At 35.4% G+C, this 23,648-nt stretch overlaps 1 pseudogene; it reads left to right on the forward strand.

Moving 5' to 3' along the window:
* Positions 1-15,417: 15,417 nt before the first annotated feature.
* Positions 15,418-19,621, forward strand: LOC119876222 (annotated as a pseudogene).
* Positions 19,622-23,648: the final 4,027 nt, after the last annotated feature.

Below are 23,648 nucleotides of genomic sequence, written 5' to 3' on the forward strand. Positions count from 1 at the left end.
ATAAAAAAATTAAAAAAAAAAGATTAAAAATATACTGACAATGTAAATTCACACAGCTACTATGGACAACAAAATGGAGGTTCTCTCAAAAAATAGAGTCATGATTCAGATATCCTACTTCTGAGTAAATATCTAAAGGAAATGAAAACAGGATCTTAAGGAGACATCGACACTCCCATGTTCATTGCAGCATTATTCACAATAGCCAAGATATGGAGACAACATAAATATCCATCAGTGGATGAATGGATAAAGATGTTATATATGCAATATTATCCTATTAATAATGATAATAATAATATCCCATTATATGTAATAATACATAATAATATTATCATGGAATATTATTTAACCATGAGAAAGAAGGAAATCCTGCCATTTCCAACAACAGCGAAGGATATCATGCGAGCTGAAATAAGCCAAAGAAATACTGCATGGTATCACATATATGTGGAATGTTTTTTTAAAGACATATTCTGGGGCACCTGGGTGGCACAGTGAGTTAAGCATCTGATTCTTGTTTTCAGCTCAGGTTGTTATCTCAGAATGGTGAGATCAGGCCCCACATCTGGCTCTATGCTTAGCATGAAATCTGCTTAAAATTCTCTCTTCCTCTCCCTCCACCCCTCCCCCTACCTGAAATAAATTTTGAAAGCTTAAAAAAGAAGGCAAACTAATAGAAACAGAAAGGAGAAAAATGGTTGCTAGGGGGGACAGGGTGGGAGAAATAGGGAGAGTTTGATAAAAGGATACACACTATCAACTATAAGATAAGGCCTGAGGATCTTATGTAAAACATGGTAACTACAATTAACACTGTATTGTATAATTGAAATTTACTAACAGAGTAGAACTGAAATTTTCTCACCCACACAAAGATAAATATGTCAGGTGATGGATATGTTAATTAAACAAATGTGGGAAATTCTTTCACAATGTATATGTACATCAAATAATCACTATGTACACTTTAAATATTCTACGCCTTTATATGTCAATTATATGTCAATAAAGATGAAATTTTTAAAAACCCAAACAGGAAATTGGGACATCAGTGGGTAATACATATCAGTGACCCAGGAAGGATCCAGCAGATGCATTAATAGTCTGGTGTGCAGGTTATCAGATTTCTGGCTTAAGATGGGCTTCACTTATCTTTTCTGATGCTTGGTTAGAGATTACAGGCTATGGACAGAGAGACTGATTTTACCATACTCCAACTGAGGATGTTTATTTAGCATCTTTGATAAAAGGAGGTCATCCTTCAGATGGGCTCACTCTTCCTCCACTTCCATCCTTCCTCTCTTTGGCTCCTACGGAGACTCACTGTGAACGGTGACAGTAAAGCAGCAGGTCCTGGGGAGAGGGCTGGCCTTCGAAGAACTGTTCATCTCCCACTTCACTTAGGGTCCCACGGTCATCAACATCCACTGCCTTGCAAGGAGTCCCCCTGGGCAACACAGGGTTACCATAATCCATCTCAGACTTCTCTGCCTGTGCCTAAAAGGCTGTCTTAAAGATTGCTGCTACTTGCTGAGCAAAATATTCCCATGCATTTTTTTAAATGAACCCAGCTTTAACCTTATTCCAACAGTACCATTTATTATTGGTTTTTAAACTGTTTTTAAAAAAGTAAATGCTTGAGCAATATTAAACTAGCCTGTGAACATCAAAATCCTACTAGGGGATCCCTGGGTGGCGCAGCGGTTTGGCGCCTGCCTTTGGCCTAGGGCGCGATCCTGGAGACCCGGGATCGAATCCCACATCGGGCTCCCGGTGCATGGAGCCTGCTTCTCCCTCTGCCTATGTCTCTGCCTCTCTCTCTCTCTCTCTCTGTGACTATCATAAATAAATAAAAATTGAAAAAAAAAAAACAACAAAAAAAACAAAATCCTACTAGTTGTATGTCATTAGGTTTGCCTCCAATTCTCGTTAGCATGGCTTTAATCAGGGTATACAATCAAGCTTTTGGATTATGCTCCTTTCTCCCTAGATCTGTACTTTCCCCACTATCAGTTGCCAACCACCGTGTTTGGAAGATCATCTTCTATCTTAAAAATAGCTTTTTATTAAAAAATACACATCTACTATAGAAAAACTAAAATCTATACATAAGCAAAAGGAACAAAAAAGCACTCATATCACCAAGAGAGAACCAGTGCTGATATTTTAGTGCAGGAATTATTAAAATTATGTGTATGTGTGTGTGTATATACATGTATATGTGAGTATGTACACATACACATACATGAGTGCAGGCTTTTACATGAAAATTGGCTCACCCTGTGCACATTTTATCTTCACTTGTATTTTTGCCAAACAACATCCTGTGACTTTGTCTTCAAGTCATTAAATATCTTGTCTAACAATGATGGTTTCTTCTGGTGATATCAGAATCACCTGAGGAGCCTTTAATAATTAACAGACCCATGAACTCACCCTTGGAGAACTGATTGGGTATTTTGATGTGGGGATTAACACTATCCTATCATATGAAGTTCTCAGTTTTTACTCCTTCGATGCCATGTTGTTAAAAATAGAGTCTCTTCTAAATGTTTTCCCATTATAAATAAATGTTATTGTTTTTGCATACATCAGTAATCACGGGAAAATTTTTAAACAGGTATAAGTGATAAGTTTTGATATAAATTATTGCAAGGTACTTTTAGATTTAAGGTTTTTTATGCTGGTCGGGAAGGTTTGCAATCAGGAATTAATAAACAGAGTAATTTAAGTTTTTAAAATTATAGGTCAAATAACTCATTTAAAATTATTCCTTATAAGTTCTGAAGGACTATTCTCTCAACTAAATGTGGAAAAGTTGATTTGATATTAGCTATTGTATATTTTTCTTTATAGGCTACCTATAATGTTGATATATATTGATTTTTCAGCAATTATTTTTGTTCTTAACTCTAATTTATAATAATTGATTAACACATGCAGTATAGTCATTGTAACACTTGTGCCCTTTAAAGAATTTTTTAAAGTTTACTTTACTGTCAATTTTTGAAAATAGGCATTATTTTTCCAAAGGTACTAAAAAGGAGCAATTAGTCTGAACTTGAAAGGGAATGGACTTTGTTATTTCAATTTTATATATTATAATACAACTGTAGAGTCAGTGTTAGGTTATTGATTTAATTACTTTCATATAATTAATAGTGATACAAAGTAAAGACTAACCTTATATTGCAGTACATAAAATCTGCCTGTACACAGCCTACTGTAGAATTTTCCAGAGTAAAGGAAAAAAAAAAAAGAATTTTCCAAAGAGTATCTTATGAAGTATTAGTATCTCTACAAATTTAACAGGTATTCTGAAGAAAGTGAGTTGTGTATTTAATTTTTTTTTTAATTTTTATTTATTTATGATAGTCACAGAGAGAGAGACAGAGAGAGAGAGAGAGAGAGAGAGAGAGAGAGAGGCAGAGACACAGGCAGAGGGAGAAGCAGGCTCCATGCACCGGGAGCCCGATGTGGGATTCGATCCTGGGTCTCCAGGATTGCGCCCTGGGCCAAAGGCAGGCGCCAAACCGCTGCGCCACCCAGGGATCCCTGTGTATTTAAAAAAAATAGAATTCCATATCAGATAATGTCATATGGACCTTTTAAATCAGTGGTCTATTTGAATTCAACAAAAATACATTATTATTGGCTTGAAATTATCTATCCTACTACCACCTTGAAAAGTTTATGTCCCAGAAAAACTAAAAGGGTATAAATGACCTATTATTTGCTCATTTTTTCATAGATTTATCCATGCTTTTGTCAGGCATTTGTATTTTTATCTTATACCATTTTACAAATCCAAAAAAACATAGTTTTTATTTACTTTATCTTTTATTGCCAAATGTATGTTACACCACCAAGTAGCCCTGTTATGCTGATAATTAGTGAATTCTGTCCCTAGTATCTGCATTTTAAAAGTTATCTTGTTTGTCATTATCCATTGTTTTTCGGTGAGAAAAACATCCCTTTACTTAATCTCCTATGATTGTTTTTCCTTGATAAGGATTTTTGTTGTTGTTGTTTCTTTGTTTGCCTGCTTATATCAAGATCTCCCCCTATAATTACTTACACACTTTCATTCTCCATTCTGGATAATCTGAGCAATATGCTGTCTTCTTTTTTTAGGTTTAGTGAAATATTGTGTGATGGCTAGTTGTAGGCTTGTCACAACTTTGGGGAAAAGGTCTACTGATGAATGCATTATAAAGAACTTACCAAATAATTACAATATCTTTTTAAAAAATTTATCTTGTGTACATTTTATTTGTGGTAAAATTTGGTTTCTTCAAGATAAAATGTCTAACCATGATATTAGGAATATAAATTATCCAAATTATTGATAACTGGATAAACTCAAGAAATCCATGAAGCTCTGAATGCATATCACATAGCAGTTCATGTCTGAAAGAGGACTACAATCACTCCTCATATTCCATGTCATTACTATACACCCATTAACCTGCAATCCTAGGTAAAACTCATTGGATTAGGAATTGACAGCCATCTGTGGAATGGACATGAGGAGCCAATTGCCTGTGTAGAGGTCTGACTTGAAACCTCTGACTACCAGATTAGTAAATTGCCAACTTAGAACCTTCTTGTTGGGGATTCTGGATATGAATAACACTGAGAAGTAGTCTACGTTAAAGTAGAACAGAAGGGGTAAGATGCATGGAAACCCCTAAGTAGAAGCCCTCAGGAAGAAACAGTGGTGGAAATGTTCATAAAAAAAATGCAGTGTAGGTAAAAGCATTAACAAAGAAGGGCTAGCTCATGAGAATGGTGTAACACATTAGCTTGGCCTGTGGGACACAGTTACTGCCGAGCAGTCTGTATTTCCTTATATCCCCATATATTCTTCTTCTACTGCCATCCCATAGTAAGTTGACTATCCATATTTTTCTTGAAATTTGAAAGAGCCCTGCTAAATACTGGACATATAATTACAATGTTTTACACTGAAAGCATCTGCAACACTCTGAGCAATTGAAATAATTGAAGTGAATACATACATAACCTTACTTCTGTCCATCAGCTAATCTTTTTACAATTCTTTGTTGATCCCTAAGAGACATTTGAAAAACAACCTCAGCCTTATGAATGGCCAAATTCAATTTTAGTATATTTTAAATTAGCATTGAAAGAGGCATTAAACTTTCAAAATAAGGATGTTTCAACATCTGATTAACTACATTTCATTGATCTCTTTAGATGTTGATGAAGGCACAGCAAGATAATTGCTAGCACTGTAATAAATGGTGTGTTTTCATTATGTTCATTCTTAGGAATCATAGTGTCAAATCTAATCTTATAATAACAATTATAATGCTATTAGGAATAGAGAAAGACTCTTGAAAGAATCAGGCTGCCACTAAATTGGTTAGTGTTCTAATGTATAGTAATTTTGTAGCTCTTAGCTTAGAATTTCTTTGTTATCATATTTGTGTCTTGACCTTAAGGACATAGATTAGGTTTGAACACCAAATGACATAAAAAGATGTTAAAGGATTTTATTCTTTAACATGGTAAAAAGGCACCATATTTCTTGAATTAAGGTCTCATTTTCAATCTCAGGGGATTTTCTTTGTGAAATATGTACTAGAAGGAAAAATGTTAATTGAATCTTCTCATTTACACCTTCCATCTGTTTTCATTCCAGCTGTGTATCCTTAGATACTTGAGAAGCCAACCAGGTATGCACTTAATGGTTTTAACTGATTGCAATTGTAATTTAATCGAACTGTTACAAATCAAAGGAAAAATGTGAATAAATATTATACACTTTATATTAAATGTACAAAATAATGATTCTATCTTCCTTGGTCTAATTCTGTATGAAAAAAATCCAGTGCGGCATATTCACTTTTTTACCCTTAGGTTATTTGAAGAGTCGAGATCATAAACCGTTCACATTAAACATGTGAGTCAAGGTTTCCCAACATTGGCACTATTGATGTTTGCAAAGGAATATATCTTTTGTTGTTATATGCCTTGCAGGATATTTAATGGTAGGTATCCCTGGCCCTCTATTCACTAAAAGCCAGTAGCATCTACCTAACATTTCAGTCACGATAATAAAAAAAATGTCTCCAGATTTTGCTAAATGCCCCTTGGGAGGCAGAGTCATCCTGGTTGAGAATTACTGATAATGAAAAGTATTATAGAAGTTTGTTTTAGATACTCCAGTTGTTCCAAATGATTTGATAATATTTGATGAGACAGACCACTAAAAATTCACCAATTTTAATATTTTGTTTTCTAGAATGCTTAGCATTGCTAAAAGGGAGTAAATTTCTCCCTGGCCTTTTTACAGCCTTAATTTCACTAAAAGATAAATAGTTCACTAACCTCATAAAAAATTCAGATTTATTTACCATGTAGGGTACATAAAAGAGGAATTACAAATATTCTATCAAAGTAGTATGAATCACTGTTTGGTCTAATACCTTCCATATAGTGGGCATTCCAAAAATATCTGTTGACTATGACTAAATGACCATAATTCTTACTAGGCTTTGAAATAACCAAAACCAATTGAATGTAATGGTAAAAAAAAAAAAAATTAAAGAGGGAGCAGGTTATCAAAAAGTATGCAGAAAATTTACAGATCTAAAGATTAGCAAGGAAACAAGATTGAACAAGAAACTTTTACCCTAGAAATGCTCAAACAGGAAGAAATATGACAACTTCCTCCTTGGACAGAATATGAAACTTACATTGGAATTCCCAGAAGAGTCCCATTAACAATTTCTCAGTTGATGTGAATTTACTTTTTTAGGTCATTTGCTGTTACAAAATGATCTTAAGTGCAAATTCTGTTACATAAAATTGGCATGTTGTAAAATAAATTCTTAAAGTTAAAAAGTTGGGTTAAGGGCACCCACAATTTTGATATTCCCAAATCATCAGTCCTAAAAATAGTGTCTGTTTCTCCACACATTCACAACACTGAATAGCTATATCATGTTCTTGAATCTCTTAGGAACAAATGATAGCTAATCACACACACACGCATACAAACGTGTACAGATTTTATATTAGGACTAGAGATATAAGAGTAAAACAAAAACACAAATTCCTCCCCACAGAGAGCTTATAGGTATTGTGTTTGAAAATTGTTTTGTCTTTGAAAAAATTTGTATCTTTTTATATTGTAATTTTGAATTTTCTTGGAATTTCATAGTCAAATGATTTGTCAAATTTTGCTCTGAAATGTTTGTTCATTAATGAATTTAGTACATTTATGTACATTATGGGTATTAACTATGTGACACACACGTACATATATAAATATATATATTTACATTTGTTTTTTCCTTCGGTAGAAAAACATTTGCTACCTCTCTGCATTGTCTACTCTGGGCCAATTTGCACTCAGGTTACACACCTGTCCCTTCAAGCATTATATGTCAGAAACAGCTACCTGAAGAAAGCTACTTTGGGGAAGGCTCATCTTTGAGGAGATGGCAGTAGATCTAAGAACTGAGGGATGATAAGGCACAAATATGGAATGAGCTGGGAAAAAGCCATTCCAGGAGGACAGAAAAAAATGCAAGAGGTCTCTGCTTTCTTGTTCCTTTATAAGGACAGAGGCAGATGGTAAAATGGTGAATAAAGAAGTGAAAAAAGAAAAAAAATAGACACCTCGATTGTATTAGGAAAGAATCATGAAGCTTCTCTAGAGAGGTTAGGCAATGGTGAATAATTGCATTTCTCAAATAGCAGGATGTTTCAGGAGGTCTTCTTTGAAAAGATGGCATTGAACTTGGTCCTAAAAAAATGAAAACTGGTCAGACACAGAAGTGGGTAAAAAATGAAAAGAAAAAAATAACTGGAGCAATTGTCACTGAGATGATCAAGTGCTTGGCACTTTCCAAGAATTAGGGCCCAGGGAATAGTCAGGGGGAGGAGATACTAGGTCTAGGAACCTTATCTTGAAAGGCCTTTAGAATATTGTATAAAATGTATTTAATGCTATCATTGAGAAATGGAAAATCTCTGAATTTATTTAAACATAATAGCTACAAGATGGAGAGCATTGGAACCTACTTTTCTCTGTTCCCAGAGCTCTTTCCCTCCAGATTTTATAGCTCATCATGGAACTTGGTCACATATTTAGTCAAATATCAAACTCCCAGTAAAGAGCCATCTCCCTCTCCCCTACTAAAAATTGCACACCATAGTTTCTCATTCCCCTTCCATACTTTCTTTTCCTTCTTAGCACTTTTAACTGTCCAAACTATACATATTTAGTAACATTTCTTGTTTACTGTGTGTTTGCCCCATGACATAGCTCTATGAAGGCAAGGATTTTTGTCTATTCTGTTCAAAACTGTATCCTCTATACCTAGAACAATGACAGGTACATAATAAGTGTCCCTATTATGGACTGAATGTCTGTGTCCCTCCAAAAGTCATATGTTGAAACCCCACCCCCCAGTATTATGGTATTAGGATGCAGAGCCGTTGGAGGGGGTAATCAGGAATAGATGAGGTCATAAAGGTGAAGCCACTATGAATGGGATTAGCGCCCTTTAAGAGTCAGGAGAGAGGTTGCTTGCTTCCTCTGCTCTCAGAAGAAGTTGGCAGTCTAAAACCTGCAAGAGGGCTCTCACCAGAACTTGAACATGCCGGCTCCCTGATCTCAGATTTCTAGCCTCCAAATCTTAAGAAATGAATTGTATAAGCCACTTAGTTTATGGTATTTTGTTACAGTAGTTTGAACTGGCTAAGACAGTCCACAATACCTATATCTTGAATTAATGAAGTTTGGGGAAAATTTAAATCAGGAAAAACAGAATTTCCATCAGTCCATGAGAGGAATCTGAATGAATGGAATTATAAAGAGTCTAAGGATTTAGTAATGAATTCAAAATAAGAGAAGAAGAAGAAATTCGTGGGGTAAAGGATAATTGCCTGATTTTGGCTTCTGATGCCTTTCATTTGAAAGAGAGAAAGACAGACAGACCAACTAAGGAAGGCTGCTGTGTTAGTCAGGCATTGTTCAACCAGAGCATGGTAAAGGGTCACCACATTGTACAGTGTGTTGTATTAACTTATACCTTGAAAGCATTTCCCACTGTTTAGAGAAGTTGTAATCCAGGCATACATTTTATTTAATGCAGCCTTTTATATATGAAAATCCTAGGTCCGTGTCTTAAATATCTATTGTTCGTGTTGATTATAATCAGAACTCTCAACACTGGCAAAGTGTTACCTTCCCATTTTTTAAAATCCCAATAAAGAATGCTTATTTTCAAGATGTTGTAGTTCCAAGTGTTTCATGTATCATTTCTCACAATCAGACCTGGTGAAGGGATTTGCCACAAAGGAAAAAGCAATTGCACACAAAAGGAACTATTTTCTTTCAAGTTAAAATTCATTGTGAAAATGGGGAATTTTGCCTCGGGAAAATATGTGGGCTTCTGTATTCAGGCCTATTTTAGACAGCGAATGTTGTCTTTGTGGACTAATTATAGGCATTTACCATAATAAGTTTGCTTTCTGTTTTATGCAAGTTCTAAGTCATCAATTTAAAAGTGCATTTTTTTGTTAAGTGAAGTAAGGGTGTGTCTGTGGCTTACAAGAAATAACTAGTTATTATGTTTACAAAATAACCAAGCATTTCCACTTTCCAGAGCCTATTCTTACCTGTTCTTCTCATATTTCTATCATAAGCCAAGTGCTACACTCAAATAAGTGCATGAGCCCTGTCCTACTAAGAGAAAACCATTGTACACAGGTTGATTGGAGATATTACTCAAGCTCTGATTATTCTAATTTAAATACCATAAACCTTCTCATAATAGGGCACTGTATTCAGAAACCTCCTAGGGAATGGTCTTTACCTGATTCTACTTCCTAGATTCCTTTCAAGCATGTTGACACATTCCAATAATATCTATACTTTTGTACATTCCCCAAGACTGGTTTCTCCTTTTACTCACTTTTCTTTTTTATTTAAATGTTATCGATATCTTAGAAGACCTTAGCACTAAACACACCCTTTCTTCCCCCACCTTTTTTTTTTTCTTTCGACTATTATATTTTGACCTTGTTTCTAATTTCTCTGTCAGTCTCAGAGCCATATATTTCCATAAATATGTCTTTGGATTTGCTAATATATTTGCCATTCAGTTTGATCCCCATTTTTTTGTTGCAACTCACCCTACTCCTACATTTGGAATTTAATTTCATTTTGGCTGAAATGCATCTTGTGTCATGAAGCAGCAAACTTTCACAGTCTTTGCATGTTTGAGAGTGTATTTATTTTACTCTCACCGTTGAATGATTCTGCTATTGGGTTTATAAGCTTAGTTTTAAGTTTATTTCTCTGCTGTATTTGAAAGATATTATACAATTACCTCTGATATCGTTGCTAATAAGAAGTCTGCTATCAGTCTGGTTATTATTCTTTTGTAAATAATGGGTCTTATTAAGAATTTCAGACTTTGGGGGCACCTGGATGGCTCAGTCTGTTAAGTGTCAGACTTTTGATTTGGGCTCAGGTCATGGTCATGGTTTTGGGGTTCTGGGATCAAGCCCAGAATCAGGCTCTGCACTCAGCAAGCAGTCAGCTTAAGGACTGTCTCTCCCTATCCCTCTGCCCCTTCCTCCTCTCTCTCTCTTGCTCTGTCTTTGGCTCTATATTAAAAAAAAAATTCATATTTTGCTTTAAGTTTTTATCATTTCTCTATCCAGTATCTAAGTCTAAATGTGTTTTATTTTGTCATTCTGGACATTTTATGTTTCTTCATAACTTCTCCATTTAATATTGATCTCTGTGTGTTTATTCTCTTTTTTTAGAATTCGTGCTTTTCCTATGTTGGTGTTGTTGAGAAGTATTTGGCAGTTCACTAATCCTCTCTCCTCAACCAGATCTTTGAGCTGTTAAATTTAGGTCTGTCTACTCTTTTCATTTCAGAAACTTCTATGTGTTTGTGCAATCAAATCTACTCATTTGTTTCCATTTTCATATCTACCTTTTTTTTTTCTTTACAGTCTGTTATTCTGTTTCTACTGTTTGAATATTTTCAAATGTTTTTTGGAAATTTCCTTTCAAATAATTTTACCTATTTTGTTCTTTTTTAAAAAAAGATTTTATTTATCTATTCATTCATGAGAGACACAGAAAGAGAGAGAGGCAGAGACACAGGCAGAGGGAGAAGCAGGCTCCATGCAGGGAGCCTGACGTGGGACTCGATCCCGGGTCTCCAGGATCACGCCCTGGGCCCGAGGCAGACACTCAACTGCTGAGCCACCCAGGAGTCCCTATTTTGTTCTTAGTGCATATAAGATCATGTTTGTTGCTCCTATTACCTGTCTGCCACAGCTATTCACATCTTTTTATTTTTTAAAAAAGTTATTTTATTGTGATCATCAAAAGTTGTATTCGTTGAGGGACCCCCTTGCCAGAGATAACCGAATTCTACACTCCAATGAGTCTTTCATCTTTAATACCATTCTCCATTATTTATCTGAGACCAGAGTTTTCTTGATTTACTTTAAAACTTAAACTTCATTCATTTACTGATTTATTTTATCACCATTTTCCTACCAAGAGATATTTTGTTTGTTTCTCCTGGGACTTCATAGATATTTCTGATTCAGGAAGAGTTTCAGGATTTTCTCTTTTGCTTCATAATTAGTATGAATTATGAATCTGAAGATTATACTGCTAGAAGATACAAGCTTAGGTTTCTGATTTCTATCCATTGTTCCAGATGCACATTCTAGAGCTTCCTTAAACTGATCAGTAGAGGTTTTCTAGTCCTTGTTTTTTGGTTGGCAACCGACCCTTGTGCCTCTTGCTTTTAAGCATATAGTAAATTTCCAGTTTGTCTCTCAAAGACATAGTCCTCATCTCAATTTTTACTGGAGCTTCAAAATTCTCCTAAGCCCAATATATTGTTCCAATGCACCATGAAGTGTTTGGTTACAGCTCCAGTTCCTGTATCAAATTCAATTTTGGTCTGGTTTTTTTTTTGTTTTGTTTTGTTTTTTTGTTTTTTTTGGGGGGGGGGAGAGAGGGGAGTTGTTCTGTTTTGTTTTGTTATTTTGGTTTCTAGGGTGTTCATTTTCTGTTCTTGAATTCAGATATATATTCAACTTTGTCATTATAGTGCATATAGTATTTATCTGCATATCATTGTCAGAAGACCTAGAAAGTCCATACTACCTCACTCTGACTGATTTACCAGAAATCCCCAACTGTTTCCTACTAGTTTCTTCTCTATTTACTAGAATGTGTTATCCAGCTTTATTACTAATATTCTTGAAATCACCTTGAGTGACTCATATCATCATAATGAGTTCTGTCTATTTAATACTATTCTGGTAACTATAACCACCAACATAGTGTTTCTCTCCATTAGGCTGAATCCTCTCTCACACAGTCTATTTATAACTCCACTTCTTTTCTCAACAGCAAATATTTAAATCTTTATCTGCTGTATGTAGCTCTCATTCTCACACATTTGAACCAGCTATTCTGCTCAATCACTTGTACCAAATTCTTGGCACTTACTTTATTTGCATTTCCTTTACTATCTACTTCCTTCTTTGTAATATTAATACTGCCTGTATCTTTCTTGCAAAGTACAGTAACTCTGTTTTCTGTACATTAGAAGATCGGCAGTGATGGAGTTGGGTTTGTCTGTCTCATATATCTATCTATAGAATTTTGGGGAAAGATTGCTTGAATCTAGATGAAAAATTTGGTCATAGATCATGAACTACAATGAGAAATCAAAACATGAATAGAAGTATTGGTTTTAAAATTCCTTCAGAGAATTTGGGAGGAGGCAAGAGTCCCTAGGTAATAAAAGCAGGAAATGGAATGTACAGAATCTGAAGAGACTCTGATTTAATTTCTCTAAAGGTAATCTTATCTCCTGACATTTTGCTTTTAGATAGAACCTTTCTAAAATTGGAGACTTCACACTCTGTATTAAATTGTTTAAAAAATTCTTTACCTAGGGGCGCCTGGGTAGCTCAGTTGGTTAAGCATCTGCATTTGGCTCAGATCATGATCTCCTGGTCCAGGGATTGAACCCCATGTTGGGGGCTCCCTGCTCAATGGGGAGTCTGCTTCTCTCTCTCCCTCTGCACCTCTCTCCTACTTGTGCTCTCTTTCTCTCTCAAATAAATAGATAAAATATTTAAAAAATTCTTTACATAAATAGCTATTCTTGCAATGGACATTGTTTGCCTCCATAATTATCTCTAAAATGCTGGCTGCTCACTTTGTTAACTCAGGGGTTACTTTTAGTTCTCTCTACTCTGAGCCTTTAATGTATATATGTTCTACTTTCTGACAAAATATGAAAATTAGAAAGTCACTATACCTATTTTATTGGAAATAACATCCCCTGGTTATGATAAGGATAAAAATAAATAACCCTTTGGACAGTGACATGATTGTCTCCAGAAGTGCAATAGATAACACTATCAACTAACCTACTCCCAAAGGCAGCTACTCAGAAGATGCAGCCTTTTAGTCATGTTACATTTGATATATTTCATGGCATGCTTTGATATAATTTGTTTCGGAATACATTGCCAATTTACTGGCATTGGAACGTGAGCACAAATAATGGTCATTTAGCAATGGTAGTTCTTTCCTGTAAGTTTTACTACTTCCCTTCTTTCCAGGATTTATGTAAATAATTAAGGTATGTTGATAGTAGACTTAGATGAATTCTTAGTTTGAATAAGTATCTATACTTGTTTTACTTCTCCATTCCAAGAAGCACTTAATTATAGCTACTTTGCAAAAGACACTGTGAGAGGCTGGTGGAAGATGGTAGAAGCAGTAAACAGTGACTAAACAAGATTGTTTCTTTCAAGAAGTTCACCATGAAGAGTTTAGTAGATATTAAAACAATTACATTCAGATGACTCATGCTAGGAGGAATATAGCTGATACTTTGTGGTGGAAATTGTTACTCATATGTTTAATAATGCACAATATTGCAATTCATAGAGGATTTTACCTTTTGGGAAGTCCTGTGCTAAGTGTTTTCAGTTGGTTGTTATGGTTTAATTTCCATGCCTTAGCCATGTGAAGCTAGAGAAATTAAAGCATGAAGTCGGCTCATTCACCCAGCTAACAAGTAGCAAAGTATTTTATCATTCACCATTGAGTCTCCACCTCCAATATCTGATCAAATTAGTTAGTTATGAGGGCTGCAATGCCTGTCAGATTTGTTGGGCAGCTCCAACACTTACGTAATGTATAACTTAGGCAAGCCACTTGACTTCTATTGATCCTAGTTTTACTATCTACATAAAAAGAATGGAGATCATTGTCTACCTCTTAGGGTTCTCACAGGAATCAAGTGAATCGTGCATATTAAACATTTGTCACTTACCTGGGGCACCTGGGTGGCTCAGTCGGTTAAGCCTCCGACTCTTGATTTCAGCTCAGGTCATGATCTCAGGATCATGATATCAAGCTCTGCTGCTGCCTCCACACTCATCAGGGAGTCTGTCTCCCTCTCCCCAGGCCCCACTCCTGCTTGTGTGTTCCTCCTCTCTAAAATAAATGGATAAATCTTTTAAAAAAATTATTGCTTACCTATGACAAATGTCTAATGATTTTTAGCTATATTGTTAATTTTTACTACTACCAGCATTAATATATACCAAGACAGTTTTGAGGTATAGTAGCTTTAATTTCAGGATAACTTCCTGACAAATAGAGTTCTACACTGATAAGATTAGCTGCTTCAAAATGCCCTATCCTTCTTATCACTAGACACTTGTATTTCTAACTTTGCATAAGACTTATCTCATTGTGTGGATGGGGAAGCATTGAGATATTCATTGATTCATTCATGACATTTATGAGTTTCCCTATGTGCTAGTCACTGAGATTAATGCTGTAAGAAAAAATGATGAATGAGACACAGCCTGTATTTTCAAGAAGCTTGTTGTCTACTGGAGAGAGCTTATAATGTGGGCATTTAGAATCAAGGCAATTAAAATATGATGGGGATAAGTATCATGTTAAGGGTATATTCATGACTTTATTCCAGAATGTAAGAATCATAAGGTGTTGTCTTGTTCACTCCTGAGCCCCCAACACTTAGGACAGTATGTTGCATATAGCAGACACCCAATAAAAATATGACCAAGAATGAGTGCTATTTAAGAGATGCCAAGCTAAATGAAGGGGTAAGAGGAGACTTTTTTAATGGGGTGACAAATAGGAAGTAGATCAAGTGAAGAATGAAAGTTATTCCGAGAAGTATTTATCAATTGCAGAAAATCCTGGAATAGAATAGTTATACATAGTTTTAAGAAAGGGTAAATAGTTCATCATGCCAGAGCTTAGCTCTAGAGGAAGAGAAGAAAAAGAAGAAAAAGATCTTGAGGATCCCAGCACACCCTGATAAGGAGTCAATGGCTCAGTGGGGAAATATGCAAGCTTCTCAGCAGCAAAGTGATAAATTGGGTTTGTCTGTTAGACAAAATGGTATAGCTGCAGTGTGGAGAGTTGTTGAGGTATACAAAAGGACAAAAGAAAAATTAAATATAAATTTATTCACAGCCTTCATATAGACCATTTGAGCATAATCTTGAGGTTATATCTAAATATCTTCCACAAGGAAGCCCCTCATGACATGTTCATACTTAGTTTTTGCAATACTTAGTGGAGCATAATTTTAGAAACAGACGTGTAGAAACAGAAGGTGAAAAAATAAGCTGTTGAAGATTTATCCTGTTGATATATGGTATAAAATTCAGTTATGAGATTTCATAGTCTGACAGAGAAGTATGAAATATTTCATTAGGGATAAGCAATGGATACTTGTTATTGAAAAACAATGCCATGAAATAAGCTGCATCCTTCAAGAATTAAAGAAAAAACTCTCCGGATTATTACTCATCACAAAAATTGAATTGAGCTGAAAATTTGGGATATACATTTCTGAAAACAAAACATTTGTTTTTGTGGCAAACAGCAGAATTTCACAAGGATACACTTCTTCAAAAATTTCAGCTTTAAAGACTAAAAATTCTTCACAATTCAAAAATTAAATCTGTACTTCAAACCTCAATATTGGAAACCTGGGTCCCTTTTAGGTCAATTTTAAAGTAGAGGGCTTTGTGGGATAGGTTTTACACTATCACTCAATTATAAAGCACATACCCTCTTTCATATTTTGATTTAATTTTTGACACCTAAAGATTTTAGCGGATTGAAATGTTTCCAATCTGTTAAGTGAAAAGACGTTTTGATGCTTCTATTATTAACATCCTGGTTCCTAAAATTTTATTTCCTAAATTGGGTGGTTTCCAAATATTATATAGAAAAGAATTGAAAGTACAGTAATTTTCATCTTACTGGAGTAGGTTCACACAATATCTTTCTCAGAGGAACAATTTTCTTAGTAATATATCTGCTTACTGTTGTCACTCTGAATCTGAAAGAAGGAATTTTGGGACATGTGAATACTGTATACCATTTTTTGTATTATGATCTCTTAAAAGCAACATTTAAGATACCTGAAGAAAGGTAACTGTTTCCTCTGAGGTAATATATTTTTAAATACTACAAATCCAGTAATTTACTCTTATTTCAACTAGCAGGATTATGTAATAACCACAGAACATACAGGAAAATAAAAATATGCATTTTGAAATCACACATAAATAATGGTTACTCCAGTTAAATGATCTTTCATTCTATGATTTCTGGGATTTTAAGGGAGTATTAAATTCTAGAAAACTTCATAGTGTTATAGCCCAACTTTGTATACACAATATCCATTCATGTGCTTTGTGAATACCTAGAAGGGAAAATTTCAGGTATTCATTTCATATTTCATACCTTGTATTCTTGGAATAAATTCTTTGGATTCCTTTTTACATGTTGGTAATTTTGTTAATATTTTGTTGAGGATTTTTGGATCTATATTCTTTTTTTTTTAAGATTTATTCATTTATGATAGACAGAGAGAGAGAGAGAGGCAGAGACACAGGAGGAGGGAGAAGCAGGCCCATGCTGGGAGCCCGATGTGGGACTCGATCCCAGGACTCCAGGATCGCGCCCTGGGCCAAAGGCAGACGCTAAACCGCTGAGCCACCCAGGGATCCCTGGATCTATATTCTTAAGAGATATTGATCTGAAGTTTTCTTGTGATATCTTTGATTACAGAATCAAGGTAACACTGGCTTCATGGAATGAGTTGGGAAGTACTCCCTCCCTTACTATTGTTTGGATATATTTGAGAAGGATTGGATTGGGATTAATTATTCTTACATATTTTGTAGAATTAGTTAGTGAAGACATGTAGGTCTAAGCTTTTCTACTGCCAAGTTTTAAATTACTAATTCAAATCTCTCTCTCTCTCACACACACTCTTTCTCATTAGAAGTTTTTTATATTTTCTCTTTTTTTATTTTAGTAGACTACAGTTGTGTATGTCTTTCTATTTCTGGTTCTGCATCTATCAATCAACGTTTTCCCTGACTATTGCTAATTGTGTTGTTTTGTTTTCATGGCCATTAATTTTTATTGGATATGGGACATTATGATTGATACATTTAGAAATTCTGGATTATACTCTCCCAAAGACTGAAGTGTTTTTGTTTTTTTGTTTTTTTCCTAGCAGTCAGGTACATTACTGAGGGAATGTTTTAAAAGTATAGAAACTTGGTTTTATATTTTTTGGGGGGATAGGTTTATTTTTGTTTTGTCTTTTGATGCAGGGCATATTTCTTAATCCTAGTTTATAATCACTTCTACTAAGGCATTGTCCTGAAGTTTCAATGGAGGTCTAAGTTACTTAGGAAACTTTACAATTTTGTATAACCAAAACTCTAATTCTGTGTCCCTTGTGCTAAGTAGAAGCTCAAAATCCTACTCAGCTCTTTCAGTATTCTAGCTGTTTCCTGTTGGCTCCTTGACATTTCACTAGCTCATGCACTATCTAAGGGTCAGCCAAGGATTTAATGAAGCATATGCACTTCTTGGAGTATCTTCTTTATTTAGACCTCCCTTTAATGTCCAGCCACTCTTGTAATCCCAAATTCCATCCTATAACTTCTAACCCTATGTAATTGTGGTTTTCTTCTTTAATTATAACCTCTCAGTGTTACTGGAGCTTTTCGCATAGTGGAAAACTGAATAAACAGGTGTTTCATCCTGTGTGGTGTCCTTCTTTAAGAGTTGCATTATTTTGGTGTACCTGGATAGCTCAGTCGGGTTGAGCCTCTGAGTCTTAGTTTCAGCTCAGGTCAGGATCTCAGGGGTCCTAAGATCAAGCCCCATGTGGGACTCAGCACTCAACAGGGAGTCTGCTTGAAGTTTCCTTCCCTCTGTTCCTCTCCCTACTTGCTTATGCATGCTCTCTCTTTCTCTAAAATAAATAAATCTTAAAAAAAAAAAAAAACCTTGCATTATTTCCAAACTCAGTCAATATAAGTCACTTTCAGGCGCTTTCAATAGTTGTTTAAAAAAAATTCCGGACTGCAAAAGGCAGGTGCTTGGGAGAAGGTTGCTGCTCAAGCTTTTGCTCCCCGCCTCCGAGGCTGCGGGCGCTCTCTGGGCATCTTGGTGGCCGGAGCTGCGGTGGGTGCCGCGGGTGGCGAGTTCAGGGCCGGGCAGTTGCTCCAGAGGCAGGGCGTGGAGGCGGCGCTGGCAGTGAGGGAGCCCCACGGTTCTGCAGAGAAGTCTCTCTTAGAACAATCTGGAGTCCCTTTAACTGGAACAGAATCTAGGCTTTACACTAATCCTGCCTTGCCTTATGATCAGTCAAAGCGGGTGGCCAGATGGGTTCTCCAACATACATCCAAGAGCAAGATAATGAGTGATGCCAACAGAACATACTGTAAATTCAAGCCTGATCCCAACATCCTGCCAACCTTCAGTGCCTTCAATGAAGACTATCTTGGGAGTGGGTAGTCAGGAGGACACATGGCTCCAGCAGGAAATGACAAATTTTCATCTAAAGCCATGGCTGAAACTTTTTGCTTTTCTAATATTGTGCCTCAGAATTTTGATAATAATGCTGGGTATTGGAACAGAATAGAAATGTACCGTCGAGAACTGACAGAGAGGTTTGAAGATGTCTGGATAGTACTTGGACCATTGACCTTTCCTCAGACTGGAAATGATGGAGAGAAAACCATTAGTTACGAGGGGATTGGTGAGGACAATGTGGCAGTCCCCTCACACCTTTATAAAGTGATCCTGCTCACAGAAGCCCGACTCTGCTGAACCCCTGGCACGAGGGGCCTTCGTGGTGCCCAGTGAAGCCATTGGCCTCCAACCTCGGTTAAGTGAATTCCAAGCGAGCCTTCAGGACCTGGAGAAGTTGTCAGGACTGGTGTTTTTTCCTCATTTGGATAGAACTGGTGGTATCAGGAATATCTGCTCTGTGGACACCTGTAAGCTCCTGGATTTCCAGGAGTCCACTCTGTACCTGAGCACAAGAAAGACTGAGGGAACCCGATCAGTACTCAGGCTGGAAAAGATCATGGAACATTTGAAGAATGCAGGGATTGAACCGATGATTCCTTCATGAGCCGCTATAAGAAGAAGCTAGAAGAACTCCAAGCTAAGGCGCAGGCAGGATTCCTGGAGAGAAAGACATCTTAGTTTTGTTTTTCTTTTTTTTCCTCACAAGATATGTGACAGCATTTGTAATGAAGCAGGTGTGTCCTCTTCAGCTACTGCATTTTAGTAGCTTTGCTTGCTTAAAGAAATGATGAAATCCTAAATTTAAGACTAAATTTCACCCTAAAGATCTAAAAGTTTTTGTCAATTTTTCTTTATTTGATGCAGGAATAGATTATTAAGGGAACTGTAGGACCTGCGGATTGGGTGCTGATCTTGTGTCGGGTTCACAGAGGACTCTGGACACAAGATGACATGGCCTTTGTGTCTCTCTGGATGTTAGCTTGGAAAGACATTTTATTTTCATGCCTCCAAATCATGCATGATCTTTGATGAATCTGCTCATCTTTCCTGGAGGCTAGCGTCGAATGTTCTCTTTCTCTAGGACCTGAGTTGGTCTTTGAGGTGGCATTTGGATATCTTCTGTGTGTTGTCCTGTCAACATGTATGATAGTGTTACATATTTGTTTCTTGCTCCTTCTCTCATAGAGCTGCTGGTCCTCCATTTCTGTCCTATAGAAGCCCTCAGCTACACTTTCTGCACACGTAGTGTGTTCAGTATACCAAGCTCATTGCTTTACAGCAACTCTCCGACCACTGCCCTCATTTTATGTGTCCAGAAATTAAGCCTTGGAGAGCTTACAAATTTTGTTCAGGGTTCACCTTTCCAAAGAAGTAACCACAGAAGTAGGAGGCATGTGGGGCCGAGAAGAAAAACAGCATGACATGGATTGAAATAATTCTGACACAGAGGCTTTTGACTCAGAACTGTATTCACATGGGGATCGGTGATCCTGGACCTGTTTGCAAAGAGGGGTCTGGTTTCTACCATCAAGCCAAAGGGTCCTGAATGTCCTCTGATTTGAACCCTCCTTGGCTCTTTGGGAAGAAACAATCACAGGTGTTTGAATGTTAGAGGGCATTGCTTTGTAGGATTTATTAGAGCCCCTACTTGCCTCCAGGAACGCAGTTCTTTTAGTGACCAGATGGTGCCAAGCTGATATGTTCTTTGCTTTTTAAGGTGAGTAATTTGTTCCAAAGATTAAGGGAAAATGTCTGTGCCCACAGATCCACCAGCTCATGATTTGCTTCCCTGGGTAGTACGGGGCAGGCAGTGTTTTGAGCCAAAGACTCAAAGACAACTCTCACTATTTCTAGGGGAAGCAGCGACTGTTTCTGAGCCACGTCTCTGCATTAGGGTTTATGTGGAATCCTCTTCCCAGGCTACCATAAGTATAGGCAGTGAAATACCTTACCTTAAAATAGGGCCCAGGAGCTTGTCTAAATGTACCCTAGCTCTGCTGTCTTTTCAAGTGGTATTACAAGAACAGTTTAATGGTGTTTTGTGTGTTTGTAACAAATGCTGAGGCTTTAATATAAAGGTAAGATGATAATGAAAAAAAATTCCAGAGCTTATAAATGTTACCTACGAGAGAGTTAGTCCAGTATAAACTACTCCAGTAATATCAGAACCAAATACTCTTCCATTTAAAAATTGTAAACTTTTGTTTCTTAAACTCTACATATGAGCAAAATCATATGGTATTTGTCTTTCTCTGACTTTTTTCACATAGCATAGTGTACTCTAGCTCTACCTACCTTAATGCAAATGGCAAGATGTCATTCTTTTTTATGACTGAATAATATTAATACACACACACACACCACATCTTTTTTATCCATTCATCAATTTTGCTCTTTGCTTTTAGTTTCTGAAATCATATAGAATTGGTATTTACTTGTATGGAATGCAAGGAAAGAATTTAATTTAAATAAATTTAAACAATTGATTCAGCGTTACTTGTTAAATACTTTATATAATAATTTTGTAATGATTGCTGTGTTGTGTAAGTTCTTTACATATATCTTTTTCTATGCTTTCTATTGGTTTCCAATTACATAGTTCTGATCCAGTATCAAACAATTTAAATATTCTTGTTTTAAAAGTATAATTTCTTATATCATGCAAAAAGGATTTAGAGTGTTCTTTTAATATTATCCTGGCCTTTTTTTCTATGAGATGAATATCAAGAGTTGCTCTCAATGTCTAAAGTAACACAAAAACAAACTTATCTTTTTAAATAGGCTTGTAATAACTTTACAGGTTAATCTGTGGAAAATCATATAATAGTACACTGAGGCCTACAACCAATTTAGCTAAGTCTTGTCTAAGTATTTCAATGGCATTTTATACTTTTCTCATAATTTATTGACTATCTTATTATATTTATTCCTGAGCACCTTATATTTGTTATTATTGAACATAATGTGGGTTTTCTAATTACATTTTACAATTACTGTTGATATATTAAAAAGTGTAATTTAAAATTGGTTTTATATCCAACAAAATTTTGTCCTCTCATTTTAGTTTTCATTATTTACATATATTTTTTACGTGAACAATTAAATGAAAGTAAACAATGAGAGCTTATAATATCCTTTCCAGTTTTTATGAAAACAATTTTTCATCAACTTACTATGCATAAAAAGACCTTAAAGACAGAGTAGAATAAAAGCTGTTAAGATATGCTTCCTTGATATTAAAGAGAATATTACCAGCTTTTAATTAAGCATCATGTTTCCCATTGGTTTTTACTAGGTTCTAAATCATATTATTAAATATGTCTTTTATCTGTTTTTTTAGAGACCTTACAATTTTGTATGACTTCACTGCACCTGAGATAGCTACATATTTTTCTCCAATAATTTCTTATTATGGTGAGTTATATTAAAATATTTTCTAACTTTAAATAGCCTGTGAGTACTGGAAAAAATTAAGTTTGCTCACAGTGAATCACTGTTTAAAACTTTACTGAATTTTGGGGGTGCTGGGGTTATGATCTCAGGTTTGTAAGATCAAGCCCAGGTCAGGCTCCTGCTCAGCTGGGGGTTCTGTTTGAGATTTTCTCTCTCCCTCTGTCCCTCTCTCTGCTTCCACTCTTTCTTTCTTTTCTTTTTCTTTCTTTCTTTCTTTCTTTCTTTCTTTCTTTCTTTCTTTCTTTCTCTTTCTTTCTTTCTTTCTTTCTTTCTTTCTTTCTTCTTTCTTTCTTTCTTCTTTCTCTCTGTTTCTCTGTCTCTCAAGTAAATCTTAAAAAAGCCTTTCTTGAATTTTTTAAAACTTTCAGTTAAGATTTTGAAAATCATTTTTAAAACAATGGTTTAAAAAGTTCCAGTGATATACATTCTTTTGCCTAGTGTTCATGTCATGATTATAATTACTCTAAAAAAATAAGTTAGATTGTGTACCTGATTTAAGAAAAAAAAAGTTGCCTATGATTATAGTTTTGTTTTGAATATTTTGTTATATTCAAGTTTCTTATTACACTTTGACAGAATAGATTTCCCTTAGGAAATTATCCATTTTATCTGATTTTTTCATGCATTAGTACATTGAATTTATAAAACTATGTATTTTATTCCCTATCATATACCTTTATATAACATTTAGATATATGTATTTTTTAATATTATTGTTACCTATTATTATACTTTTTGCACTTTTTCTTTTTAGTCTAGGTAATACTTGTCTACTTCAATAGGTTTTTCCCAAAGAACTATCATTTAGTTTACTTTGATACAGTATATTTTTTGTTTGGTTGTTGGGTTCTTATTACATTAATTCTTGTTTGTATTTTTTATCATTTCATTCATTGTATTGACTGACATATTAAAGGAACCCAGTTTATTATCTTTTCAGTGAGTGTGTGAGTAAAAGAATCAATGCAACCCAAACCTGCATTATTTTCTTACTTTTTAAAATTGAGTATGGTGAACTCTATCTCCTTGGTAATTGAGGGAATACTAATACCTCTGTTCTACTGAGGTATAGAATAGAACAAAATCTATCTTCATGTATTCATGAATTTATCAATTCATCACAGCATAACATATAGAGAAGTTGAATCACTATGTTGTATACTTGAAACTAATGGAATTAGTTGTGTCAACCATATGCAAATTAAAGAAATTAAGAAAGCCTCACTCCAGTGTAAATGATATATAAAAAATA

The sequence above is a fragment of the Canis lupus genome, chromosome 4, assembly GCF_011100685.1.
Source record: "Canis lupus familiaris isolate Mischka breed German Shepherd chromosome 4, alternate assembly UU_Cfam_GSD_1.0, whole genome shotgun sequence".
NCBI classification, from domain to species: Eukaryota; Metazoa; Chordata; class Mammalia; order Carnivora; family Canidae; genus Canis; species Canis lupus.